This window comes from Tenrec ecaudatus, chromosome 13 (assembly GCF_050624435.1).
Source record: "Tenrec ecaudatus isolate mTenEca1 chromosome 13, mTenEca1.hap1, whole genome shotgun sequence".
NCBI lineage: Eukaryota > Metazoa > Chordata > Mammalia > Afrosoricida > Tenrecidae > Tenrec > Tenrec ecaudatus.
Window position 1 is genome coordinate 94,177,496 of NC_134542.1, and position 11,327 is coordinate 94,188,822.

At 40.9% G+C, this 11,327-nt stretch overlaps 1 non-coding gene across 1 annotated transcript; it reads left to right on the forward strand.

The window, feature by feature from the left end:
* The first annotated feature begins 3,323 nt into the window (after positions 1-3,323).
* Positions 3,324-3,461, forward strand: LOC142425206 (small nucleolar RNA SNORA15). The gene has a single exon (XR_012779560.1). It is a non-coding gene; the product is annotated as a small nucleolar RNA SNORA15 (small nucleolar RNA).
* The last annotated feature ends 7,866 nt before the right edge of the window (positions 3,462-11,327 follow it).

Sequence of the window (11,327 nt, forward strand, 5' to 3'; positions counted from 1 at the left end):
GTACAGAGTAGAACCACACTATGGGGTTATTCTTGGCTATAATCTTTATGGTAGCTGATTCCTGGATCTTTTTTTCACAGTGCTACTGGGTGGATTTGAACTGCCAACCTTCAGATTAGCCACCAATTGCAATCCACTATATCACCATGAGAGGGAAGGTGACCAGCATTGACAAATAAAACTATTCTCCTGGGATGGAGTTAAGGATTCCTGATGGCATTGTGGGTTACACATCGGGCTCTTAACTGAAAAGGCAGCAGTTCAAAGCCACCAGCTGCTCCATGGGGGAAAGATGAGGCCTTCCTACTCCTGTAAAGTGTTACAGCCTTGAAACCCACAAAGGCTGTTCTGCCCTCTCCTATAGGGTTGATATGAGTCAAATTGACTAGATGGCAGTGAGTAAATAAGTGTCAGCATGGATCTTATTATCTAAAGATAACCAAGTAGATCATGAAGTTAATGCCATATGTGTAATAGCTTCTTACAGAGTCACCTGAATGAGGAACTCTGGGTTCTTTGTTTAGGCATACTAATATATTTATATAAAACATTTAAAAATAATTCTTTGATGTTTATAATATAAATCCAAGATAGTATTTATAGAAGAAAGAAACAAGGGGCATTTGTGTATTTTGTGTTCAAATATATTGTTCATATTGAATCTTCCATCGGCAGCAATAAGAAAACAATACTAATCCCATCAATATTAAATACCAAATCTTAATCGCAAATGAGTTGTAATTGAATTCACTTGCAAATAGATTTTCCATTCATAGCATAATAAAACTTACAGATTGTTTTCATTAGAACATCAAATCAGCAGTTTATTTCTAAAACTATACAGTGACAAGAGCAAGGACATGTTCTCCCTGCTAGCTTTGTTTCCTGATGGCTGTAATACCTTGGCTTTCATGTGCAGGTGCCAGTAATCGATTGCGCAGGGATAAGATGAAATGGAGTATAAGTCATTGGGAAGGTACAGCACATAGCCTAAGCAGACTTCAGTTGCCCAGAAACCTTCTTTATTTCAAATATATCTTTTTTCCACAAATATATCTTAAATGAGTATATTTTAAGATGAAATTGAGAGCACTTTTATGTGGCAAGTAGTGTTAACCTCAGCTTACTCTTCTATGTGGATATTTTTCTTTGCTAAGGCCACACTATATCAAAGCAATTTAACAGCTCTCCAATCTCACTAGAAAATAAACAAACCTTCAGAATCACACTAGGGTCCACCTCTCAAACATTCTGCTTGAACATTTACCTTTCTTGAGAGCTTTTAACTAGACATTGATAAATTTACTATAAAAAATTATGAACTCTGATCAGACATGTCCCTCTCCTGGAGCTGCAGATTCAGTGCTGCCCTCTGAAATAAATTCTTCTGTGGGGAGAGGCAGGTGTCCATGCAGTTGGGATTTTGGCCGGCCCCTCAAACCTCTCCATTGGTTCCTTACTCCATTCACATGGGGAGAAGAGAGAGTGGAACACATTCTGGCCCACCAAGCCTTGAGGACAACATTACCTCTCACAGCAGTCAATCCACAGAGAGGATCATATGGCCGGCCCTACTGTGAGACACGACATCCCTCATTGACCCATAGCCCTACAGGGGACAACATTAGAGACACAGTGTGGGAATTCTGCCCGAGCTGATCCCACCACACTGAGGCAAAACACTAAGGGGGTGCAACAGAACAGCAAGGGGAGCAGAGCAACGAAATCTCCAGGGAATACCAAAAATAGACTTTGGGGCCAGGGCTTGGCACTCCAAAAGATTCGACTGGAACACCCCTAAAGGCCAACAAACAGTCCTTGAACTAACTACAAGCTTTTCTTTCTTGTTGTTGTGTTTTGTTTTGTTGTCATTGGTTCATTGTTGTTTTGTTTTATTTTGTTGCTTGGTTTTGCCCTGTCTTGTTTTAGTGCATGTTATTATCTCCACAGGTCTGTCAAAATTAGATAGGCTGGATGAACAATCTGGAGGAGAAAACAATGGGGCCGAAAGTTCTGGGGGATATGGGGGGGAGGGGACATAGGGGTATTAACAAATGCAGGTACAAGATAACAAGAAATGATCCAAATTGGTGGTGAGGAGGGTGTAGGAGACCTGGTACGGCATGACCAGGGTAATGTAACCCAGAAAAATTACTGAACCCTAAGGAAGGCTGAGCATGATAGTGGGACAAGAGGAAAGTAAAAGGAAATAGAGGAAGGAACTAGGAGGCAAAGGGCATTTAAGAGGTCTAAATACAGGCATGTATATATGTAAATATATTTATATATGAGGATGTTGAAATAGATCTATGTGCATATATGTATAAATTTAGTATTAAGGTAGCAGATGGATATTGGGCCCCCACTCAATTACTGCCTCAATGCAAGAATACTTTGTTCTATTAAACTTGCATTCCATAATGCTCACCTTCCTGACACAATTGCTGAAGAAAAAATGGGTGGACACACAAATGTGGTGAAGAAAGCTGATGGTGCCGGCTACCAAAATATATAGCAGCTGGGGTCTTAAAGGTTTGAAGGTAAAAAAGTGGCCATCTAGCTCAGAAGCAACAAAGCCCACATGGAAGGAGCATACCAGCCTACATGATCACAAGGTGTCAAAGGAATCAGGTAACAGGCATCAAAGAACAAAAAATCATATCACTGTGTGCTCAACTCCCTGATATGATTGCTGAAGACCAATGGGTGCATGAGCAAATGTGGCAAAGAAAGCTGATGGTGCCTGCCTATCAAAAGATATATCGTCTGGGGTCTTAAAGGCTTGAAGGTAAACAAGCAGCCATCTAGCCCAGAAGCAACAAAGCCCACATGGAAGAAGCACACCAGCCTGGGCAATCATGAGTTGTTGGAGGGATCAGGTATCAGGCATCATCAGAAAAAAAAAGTCATATCATTGTTACTGATGGAGAGTGCAGAGTGGAGACCCAAAGCCCATCTGTAGGTAATTGGACATCCCCTTAATGGAAGGGTTGCAGGAAGGAAACGAGCCAGTCAGGGTGCAGTGTGGCAGCAATGAAACATACAACTTTCCTCTAGTTACTGAATGCTTCCTCCCACCCTGCCTCTACTATCATGATCCCAATTTTACCTTAAAAACCTGGCTAGACCAGAGAATGTACACTGGTACATTTAGGAACTGGAAGCACAGGGAATCCAGGGTGGATAATCCCTTCAGGACCAGTGGGGAGAGTGGAGGGAGGGTGGGGTGGAAAGGGGGAACTGAATATACGGATCTACATATAATCTCCTCCTTGGGGGATGGACAGCAGAAAAGTGGGTGAAGGGAGATGTCGGACTGCAAGATATGACAAAATAATAATTTATAAATTATCTACGGTTTACACAGCAAGACACCATGCCACAGTATTGTTTCCCTTTAACGTACTTCCGGTGTGCTGTGTCTTCTTCATGGCATATCATGTGTAAAGGTGAACACAAAGGAAAAAAAATTATCTAGGATTTATGAGGAAAAGGGGTCCAGGGAGGGAGGCGAAAAATGAGGAGCTGATGCCAGGGGCTTAAGTGGAGAGCAAATGTTTTGAGAATGAGGAGAGCAATGAATGTACAAATGTGCTTTATATAACTGATGTATGTATGAATTGTGATAAGAGTTGTATGAGCCCCTGATAAATTGATTAAAAATAATTATGAACTCATTAGAGATAGTTCTAGGAGCATGTTGCCACTTTTGGGTTCACCAATAAATTTTATTTAGTTAAGGAACTCAAAATGTGACTGCTATTTCCATTCAAAGCTCAATCACATACACACACACACATAAACACACACAAAAAAATGCAGCTTCTTGCCATTGGATAGATTTGAACTTATAGGGATCTTAGCATAGCGAAGATTTTCCCCATAATATTTTCAAACATGCAATTGCTTTTATTGTTGTTGTGATTGTTGAGAATATACACAATATAACTTATTATATACACACCAAGTTAATAGTTTCTAGAGGTATGAGGGCAAATCTAAAAGTATTGGTACACATCGGTTACATCGGAGATTATCTATTTCAGAAAACCCACTAAGTGAACTGGACTTTACCTTAAACACACTTGTTGAAGATGAAGGAATTGATATACTCCTTTGGACTTAAAATTGCAACACACTAGTATAAGAAGAAAAGACAGTTACTCCAAGGTCACCGATTTGGAAATTTTTGAATTATGATACAAACCTCTTGCTTTTGAGGTTGCTTAATCATAGGTAATTTAAGAATATCTTATATTTGTCAATTTCATGTTTTCTTAACTTTTTGTGGAATGTCTTAATTCTGTAGACTTTGTTCTTCTGTACTTAATGGTTGTTATTGAATTTTGTGCCCCGTGTCTAACCCTTTCTTAACCAGAATTGAGTCACTAAAAGCCATCCCATGTATTATAGTCTAAAAACTTTCCTATATACAAATATTATCCTTATCTTAATAGTATTTTAAACCCCCTACCATTGTCTAGATTAATTGTACTTGAATATAATTATCTAAGATCCCATGGAGGTACTTATGTTATCTATACAAAGGCTGATAATGCTGCCATTGAAGTAGAACAGGGATATATCACCTTAGGTATATGGATGAATTTTAAGCTTGCACTTAATTGCTCTTCCCCTGCTTGACAAGTGTATGTGGTCCTGCTTGACACTTACCCTGATGAAGGTGTCACTGAAAATTGGAGTGATATAGTAAAGCATGATGAAGCAATGACATGCTGCCCAACAGATTCTGAGGTCTCACCTAAGTCCCCACAGAAGTACACCAGACTGTGTGATCCAAGGATTGGATATAAAAAAAGAAAAAGCCAAGATCTGTGGAGATAATTATATCACAGCTTAAATTCTGAGCACGCAGGTTGCAAAAGGCTATAGATAACAATGAACCCCAAAATCTACTTGGTGGTCCCCATGTGGTTTACACTTCCATCCTGTTCTCCTGGACTGTTTAACAGTGGTGACTAGCCTTACCCCCAGACAGAGCACACTGGGAAGTAAATTAATGCAGATGTAATTAGGTCAAAAAGTAACATCCTATCATTTGTATTTCCTTTTGACTCTTTTTGATTTTTTTCTAGTGTTTATTATTTCCTGATTTCTTCTGGAAGGAGATTTTTATTATGCTGTGGTTGTAGTTTTTGTTTTTTCTTTGTATGACTTTATTTATATGAAATCCAGGGTAGTTGATAGACACAGTAACTAGATCAATAGTTGCCTAGGGTTATGACAGGGGATAATGGTGGTGGGGGGGGGGGAGATGAAGAGCTAATAAGAATGAGTACAAGAATGAAGAAAATATTCTAAAATTAATTATGGTGATGATTGCACAACTCGTTTTAATCTATTGAAACCATTGAACTATATGCTTTATGAATTATACGTCAATAAAACTGGTAAAAGGGGAAACAGTATTAAATTATCACTAAAATTTTGTAGAAACCTTTATTAAATAAAAATATAAAAATGCAGAGTTAGTGTTTCTCAACATAGTCTCCATCTAGACCCATACACTTCTGAAGACCATGCATACATCTCAGCTCTTCTTGGATTTTGGGGGCATCAAAACGGCAGTGTTTATCATCCTAGAGGGACTTGTGAGTAGTATTTTGGAATGTTCTTTGACTTTGGAGGCAAAAAGAAGGCTAAAGGGGAAGATCAGCTGTTAGGTATATTAGGGAGTGTTTCCCAATGAAATGCTCACAGAACACTTTTGCCATCCTCAGACCAGGAGTAGGTAAATTGCTGTGATGGAGATAAACAAACAAAACAAAGCTCCTCAGAGCAACTGACCTGACCTTTGACTCTCCAATATCATTTTCAAGTTAAAAAAAAATCTTCCTGAGAAGCCCCTGTGATTGTCTTGTGTCCTGAGAGAAAATCTATCATGAGAACCCCTTTGGGGTCCCCCAAAGAGTTAAGAGAACTTTCTGAGCTGACCTCTCAGCCTTCATTTAACTGACCCCATGGAACCCCTCAGAACCTGTTGTTTTTAATGACTCTTTTTTTTTAAGTATCCAAATGAGATAAAGACAACAATATTGCCGAGAAGACTTGTCTGCAGTCATCTATTGATAAGAGTCAGTAAAACATGTTTTGTTTGGGATAAGCCATTACATATATGAACTGGAATTTTGGTAGTAATGCTTTTTTACTTACTCTTGTTCAGTTCAGTAACATTGATGGCATTCTTTCAGTTGCACGATCAGTATCGATCATCTCCTTTTTCTGAGTTGTTCCTAGCCATTAAGGTAAACAAACTGCCCCCCCCCCAAATGTCCTATCTTTCAAATTGCTGCTGTTAAATTGATCCCATATTGATAGTTCCTAGGAGAATATAATGCTTAAGGAAGACTCTCAACCCCACCCCACCCCCACCCCCAACCCACCATCAGTTAAGTTAAACTACTGTTTGGATTTTAAAAGACTTTACAAGATTTTTGGTTTAAGGTTTAAACCAAATGAGCTTGAGGAGCTCATTCAGCCTCTGTGTTGTCTTTTCCCTACATCATCTTCCCGGAAGGAAATGGCCATTTCTTTCTTCTACAGAATGGCTACTGGGTTGGAACTGCAGACACAAATGCTTAACCATTGTCCCACTAGACATCCTTGCTGAAGCATGGTGGTTACTTGTATATTTATAGGCTAAACTTCATTAGTTCAGTTTTCTGAAGCTATGTCTTTTCATTCTTATTCTTTACATTTTTGGTTTGTATATCCCTTCAGTAGAATCTAGATAGATAGGTAATACTAAATATGAGACTCTAAAACGTTAAACTTCCTTTGACCTACATGAGAGTCCAAAATAAAGAAGGGGAAGGGGGTAAGGTGGAGAGAGAATTAGGGTGGGGAGAAACTGAGTTGATGGCATGAGGGGGAACAGGGAACTAATTCACCCAGGGGGAGAGTATTGTTTGTGTCCCCACAGAACTGGAATGTGTGTACAAACCCCACCATGACACGCCAAACCAGGAGGGCAACGTAATACGTGGAGGAATCTACAAATGACTGGACCATATGCTCAGCCCCAACCAGAATCAGCCCGACCCCCACTGTGGAAGGGAGTGCTACAGAAAATGAAAATAGATCGTCTGGTGAGGTAAAGGAACTGACCTACCTCACCACACCTAGAAGGAAGCTGAAGCAAAGGAAGGAGGAAGAACAGAGTGGAGCACACCTGGACCCACCAAGCTCAGAGGGCAATAGCCTGGCTTGGAGGGCCCAATATAGCAGGCCCCACTGTGAGAGGATCATATAGCAGGCCCCACTGTGAGAGGATCATATAGCTGGCCCCACTGTGAGATGCAACATCCTGAACGATCCATGCCCCTACACGGGACAGCACCTGAGACATAGTGGGGGAAGTGCAACTGAGCTACCTCACCACACTGAGGCAAAACACTGGGGGCGTGCAATGGAGCGCTGGGGAAGTAGAACAAGGAGGTCCCGAGGGAGTATAAAGGATGAACTTTAGGGACAGGTTGTGGTACCCCATCACACTCATCCGGAAAATACTCCTAAAGGTCAACAAACAGACTTTGAATTATTAACAGGCTTTTATTTTTTGTCTCTTTTTCACTGTTTTTTGTTTGCTTTTCTTTTTTTCTCTTCTTTTAAATTTTGTATGTTAGTGGCTTTTTTGTTTGTTAGCTTGTTGGTGTTGCAGCTGTCATTGCCATGTGCTTATGTGCCACTTTGTTTGGTGCTGTCAAAGCCATCCACAATTTTATGCACATATTATTATATCTGCTGATCCACCTAGATAAGATAGGTTGGACAATTACTGTAAGAAGAAAATAATGGGACATGAGAGTATGGGAGGTAGGAGAAAGGAGGAGGTGTTGGCCAACCCAGGGACAAGGGAACAACGAGTGGTTCAAAACCAGTGGAGGGAGGGGATGGGAGGACTAGTATGGAGCGACCAAGGGCAAGGTAACTGAGAGGAATTACTGAAACCAGAATAAAGGCACAACATGGTACTGGGACAGAAGGAAAGCATAAGGAAATAGAGGAAAGGAGTAGGAGGCAAAGGGCATACATAGAGGCCTAAATACAGACATGTACATATGTAAATATATTTATGATTATGGGGGAAATAGACCTTTGTTCACATATTTATAGGTTTAGTTTTAGGGTAGCAGGTGGACATTGGGCCTCCTCATGCGCATTCCCTTAATACAAGAGCACCTTGCTCAACTAAACAATCATTCCATGATACCCACCTTCCCGACATCATTGCTGAAGACAAATGTGTGCATAAGCAAACGTGGTGAAGAAAACTGATGATGCCCGGCTAACAAAGATATAGTGTCTGGGGTCTTAAAGTCTTGAAGGCAAACAAGTGGCCATATAGCTTAGAAGCAACAAAGCCCACAGAGAAGAAGCACACAAGCCTGTGGGATCACGAGGTGTTGAAGGGATCAGGTAGCAGCCACCAAAGAACAAAAATCATCATTGTATGATTACCTTCCCCACATAAACGCTGAAGACTAATGTGTGCATAAGTAAGTGTGGTGAAGAAGGCTGATGGTGCCTGGCTATCGAGATATATAGCATCTGGGGTCTTAAAGGCTTGAAAGTAAACAAGCGGCCATCTATCCCAGAAGCAACAAAGCCCACATGGAAGCTGCACACCAACATGTGTGATCATGAAGGGCCGAGGGGATCAGGTTTCAAGCACCAAGGGGGGTGGGGGGAATCATATAATCGTGAATGAGGGGAGCACATGTTAGGGGCCCAATGCCCATCTGTAGACAATTGGACAGTCCTTGCAGAGGGGTAGTGGGGAGGGGACTAGTCACTCAGCGTTCAGCATAGCAATAATGAAACTCATAACCTTCCTCTTGTTCTTTTTTTTATTATTAATTTTTTTATTTTTTTATCTTTTTATTGGGGCTCATAAGGCTCTTATCACAGTCTGTACATACATCAATTGAGCAAAGCACCCTTATACATTCATTGCACTCGTCATTCTCATAATTCACCTTTCACTTGGGTTCCTGGAATCAGCTCGGTTTCCCTTTTTTTCCCTCCATCCCCCTCCCTCCCCGATCCTATCCCTGGTCCCTTGATAGTTTATAAATAATTATTATAACTTATCTTACACACCCCGGCATCTCCCCTCACCCGCCTCCCCATTGCCCATCTCCCAGAGAGGAGGTTACACATAGATCTCCTAAATCGGTTCTCCCTTTCTACACCCCCTTCCCTCCTGGTGTCACCACTCCCACCGCTGGTGTTGAGGGGTTCGTCTGTTCTAGATTCCCTGTGCCTCCAGATCCCCACTGCACCGCTGTACATCCTCTGGTATAACCAAGTCCGCAAGGCAAGGTAGAATTGGGGTCATGATGATTGGGAGGGGAGGAAGCGTTCAGGAACTAGAGGAAGGTTTTGAGATTCATTGTTGCTACACTGAACCCTGAGTGGCCCATCTCCTCCACACTACACCTCTGGAAGGGGTGTCCAGCTGTCTACAGATGGGCATTGGGTCCCCATCACGCACTCCCCCTCTTTCACGGTGATGTGATTCTCACCACCACCCCACCTTTGTTGTTGGAGACCTGGTCTCCTCTGTCCTTCACGGTCACCTATGTTGGTGTGCTGCTTCCGTGTGGGCTCGGTTGCTTCTGGGCTAGATGGCTTCTTGTTTGCTTTCAAGCCTTTAAGACCCCAGATGCTATATCTCTCAGTAGCTGGGCTCCATCAGCCTTCTTCACCACACTTGCTTATGCACACTTTCGTCTTCAGTGATTATGTGAGGAAGGTGATCACACAATGATTGTTTTGCAACAAAGCCCACAGAGAAGAAGCACACGGCCTAAGCGAATACAAGGTGTTGAATGGACCATGTAGCAGATACAAAGGAACAAAAACAATCATTGTGTGATCACCTTCCTCTTGTTTTTAAATGTTTCCTCCCCCCTGCCCCCTATTATCATGATCCCAATTCTACCTTGCAAACCTGGTTAGACCAGAGGATGCACAGCAGTACAGATGGGACCCGGAAACACAGGGAATCCAGGACAGATAAACCCCTCAAGATCAGTGGTGAGAGTGTCAATACGGGGAGGGAAGGGGGTTGGTAGAAAGGGGGAACCGATCACAAGGATCTACATATAACTTCCTCTCTGTGGGATGGGCAACAGGAAAGTGGGTGAAGGGAGACACTGGGCAGTGTAAGATAAGATAAAATTATAATTTATAAATTTATGAGGGAGCAGGGAGCAGGGAGGGAGGAGGAGGGGAAAAAGGAAAATGAGTAGCTGATTCCAGGAACCCCAAGCGGAAAGTGAATTTTGAGAATGATGAGGGCAACGAATGTATAAGTGTGCTTTACACAATTGATGTATGTGTGGATTGTGATAAGAGTTGTATGAGCCAAATAAAATGATTTTTTAAAAAAAGAAAGAAATGACAAACAAGGAGAAAAAAACTTCCTTTGACCATGGGTGAAATAAATCCAAAGGGAAAATATGGGCACATATTTGTCTATTCTATACCTGATCCCTTTTTAAAGCATGCATGAACATGATCAATGAAAGGGCATGTCACTGCTTTGATTCTCTACTCCCAGCCCCATTTGAATCATAAATCAGCATGTCTTCCATATAGACCTTTTCAAGTGGATAAAGATGGATCCTCATCCTGTATATGAAACAAGATGAAGATCGTATCTGACAAGAAAGTTTGATAAAGGTGTGCTACCAGGGTTCTAGGTCTAACATTTGATCTACTTTAAAAATATCATCAAGAAAAAACCCTTTTATTAAAAAATAGTTTTATAATATTTTAGAAGAAAGCATAGTTCTTACTGGTATGTTTAAAGCAAAAATCTCAAAAGCTTCAGAAGAAACTGGTGAGCATCTTATTGAACTCTGAGAAAAGAAATGATTATTCTAAACTTTAAAAAGTAAAAGAAACAGGTTATCTTTCCCCAAAGTTATTTGCAGCTGTAAGTGATCACAGATTTGATTTGTAAGTATAATCGCCGTTTTTTCCTCATCTTTGTCTCTAGCCTTTCCTAGAACAATTTTCCATATTAGCACAATAATTAAGGCAAGGCCAAAGAGCAGAATAGTCTGAAATTATTAGGTATATCACTTGTTCACAATTCTTAACTATGTCTTGATATTTGCATATGGTTACCAGCAAAAATTTGATTCCAATTTTAAAGAAAAAATTCCTGTCAAATCAGTGATAGCTAAATGTCTACCAGATCAGGTTTATCTACATGCCAGTGAAGTGATTTTTAGTAATTGTAGATGTTGAAATACACAGTAAGAAGCTTAAATTTTGGTCAGGCTAGGTGATGA